This window comes from Hippopotamus amphibius, chromosome 14 (genome assembly GCF_030028045.1).
Source record: "Hippopotamus amphibius kiboko isolate mHipAmp2 chromosome 14, mHipAmp2.hap2, whole genome shotgun sequence".
NCBI classification, from domain to species: Eukaryota; Metazoa; Chordata; class Mammalia; order Artiodactyla; family Hippopotamidae; genus Hippopotamus; species Hippopotamus amphibius.
The window spans coordinates 28,100,753-28,103,574 of record NC_080199.1 but is presented as its reverse complement, the minus strand read 5'-3'; the positions used below and the strand labels follow the sequence as shown (position 1 = coordinate 28,103,574).

At 36.4% G+C, this 2,822-nt stretch overlaps 1 pseudogene; it reads left to right on the top strand.

Annotated features, from left to right (window-relative positions):
- Positions 1-1,647: 1,647 nt before the first annotated feature.
- Positions 1,648-2,265, top strand: LOC130835955 (60S ribosomal protein L7a-like; annotated as a pseudogene).
- The last annotated feature ends 557 nt before the right edge of the window (positions 2,266-2,822 follow it).

The following is a 2,822-nucleotide window of genomic DNA, read 5'->3' as shown; positions in this document are numbered from 1 at the left end:
TAGGGAGGGTGAGAAGGAGTCATGGGAGGGAGGGGATATAGGGATATATATATGAATGCAGCTGATTCACTTTGTTGTACAGCAAAAACTGGCACAACAGTGAAAGCAATTATATTCCATTAAAGACCTTAAAAAAAACAAACAAAAACCAAATTGCTGCTTTTAAGCTAGATCCCAGGGTGAATCTGTGCAGAGCCCTTTAAAAGTGGAGCCTCAGTTTCCTATTGCCTTTTGTGTCTCCTGGACATAGGCCCCATCTGTTTTCAAAGCCAAGTATTTTGGGGGTTCATCTTTCCAGTGCAGTTCCCAAGGGTTGGGGTGCCCGATGTGGGACTCAAACCCTTCACTCTTCAGGAAGAAGTTCCTTTTTTGTGATATCCCTCCTGCTTGGGGGTCACTACTCTACTGGTAGGGGTGCTATGGAGACTGAGTCTCTGCCTCTCCTACTTTACTCAGTGTGGCCTTTTTATCCTTTGTTGTGGAAGAGCTGTTCTGCTGGTCCTCTGGTCATCTTCAGAGAGAATTATTACACATGTAGCTGTAACTTTGGTATGTCCATGGGAACAGGTGAGACCTGGGTCTTCTTAAGTCCCATCTTCAATCAATTCCACAAATTTCTCTTCCTTTTAGCATTTTTAGAAAGTCAAAATATCCCTCATCCAGTGTTTTCAGGATGACCTTATTGAACATTTTAACAAAAGAGCTAATGTAATTAAAGAAAAAGTGACACTGTGAATTTCCACATGTATTAAACACTGAGGAACATACGTCAGTTCTCAAAAATCATCCATCAGTCTTGAATCATTAATGGTCTTCCCAAAACCATAGTAAATCTATATTGTAATACAATAGCATTGTTCAAGATAGCATGGTTTTAAATTCTATGTCTATAGTATGTATTAATTTTCATCAGTAGTTACCTTTCATTCCAAGAAGATATTTTCTTTTCACTCCAAGTAACTGATAAATAGACATATAAATTATCTATGGACCACAGACATACTGATTTTGGTTTGAATTTGACACTGTAAAATATTGACCATTACCTAAAGAAGAAAATTCAAATACATCAGAAAGTTTCCCTTATTGAAAACTTGCAGGCATTGTGTAGAAAATATGCAGGCATTGACAAAAGATTATAATTTTCTTTAATAAAATGTTGCATAGAGTTATGTTTTTAATTTTACTGAGCATATGTAAATATGAACAGTCTACCTTAAGTCATTTCAAGAATGTAACATAAAGAAAATTATGCAAGACAGGTTCAATGCAACAGCAGGCATTAAGGCCATAAATAGTTCTATGAGTAATATTTAAATAGAAAATTAAAATGTTATTTATTAATTTAAAATACAAATATACAGTGTGTATAAAAAGAGAGAGAAAGAGGATGACAATGTTGAATCAGACCACTAATTTATAATTTGTTACCTTTGGAAAATTTAATATATAGAATTTGAAAAAAATATGTAATTAAAAAAAATAAGAAACAAAACATTAGGAAAAATAAGATCAATAAATCCAAAATGAATCAGAATGCTGATGTTAAATTTTACAAACAGGGAAGTTTAAAAATTCAGTTATTTTTCCGATTTTGAAAAAAATCATCTATGTGTTAGAATACAAATTTTCCTCTAGCTGCCCAAGATGCCAAAAGGAAAGATGGCCATGGGGAAGAAAGTGGCCCTGGCTCTTCCTGTAATGAAGAAGCAGGAGGCCAAGAAGGTGGCAAATCCCATTTGAGAAAAGACCCAATAATTTTGGCATTGGACAGGACATCCAGCCCCAAAGGGCCTTCATCTGCTTTGTCAAATGCCCCTGCTCCATCCAGTTGTGGTGGCAAAGGGCTATCTACTGTAGCAGTTAAAAGTGCCTCCCATGATTAACCAGCTCACCAAGGCCTTGTGCCACCAAATAGCTTCTCAAATGCTTATGCTAGCCCATAAATACCTATCAGAGATAAACCAAGAGAAGGAGCAGAGATTATCGGTCAAAGCTGAGAAGAAAGCTGCTAGCAAAGGGAATTTTCCCTCTCAGTTGCCACCTGTCTTTCGAGCAGGGGTTAATAGTGTTACCACTTTGGTGGAGAACAAGAAGGCCTAGAAGTGTACTGTTTGCACATGACATGAATCCCATGGAGCTTGTTGTCTTCCTGCCTGCCATGTGTCAAGGATAGAGATTCTCTACTGACTGCATTATCAAGGGGAAGGCCAGCTGGGAAATCTAACCCATGGGAAGACCTGTACTATTATCACCTTCACATAGGTAGGTACAAAAAGTTAATTTGCACTTTTTAATATCTTACCAGAAATCATCTGTACCAAATTCACAAGTTTGTCAGGTATTGATATATCCTCTGTTCCACCAATTCATAATATTTTCCTCTTTCTTCAGTGTCTAAAATAATTTCCTCTTTGTCATTTTAGTTTTGACTGAAGGTCTCCTGACTATAGTTCTGGCCACCAGCACAGGTAAACAAAACTAATGGTATATGATAGAACTAGTCTTGAGAGGTCCAGATTATCACTTCTGCACTGTACTTCAAAGGAACTCACAAGGCCAACCAAGGTTTATGAGGAGGAAAAAAGACTACCTTTTGGTGTGACCAGTGGCATGCAAATAGAGAAAAAATGTATTATTGGAAACTGTACCTAGAGACTATTTCATGGGAATAGAAAGAGTTTTTATGAGAATGCCTTCAAAGAAAGAAAACATAATATAACATACAAGTAATTTGAAGAAAACCAGCATTTAAATGATCTATTTAATAATACCATAAAGCAAACTATGAGGCAGATAAAAATTAGAGAAAGTTATTTTTT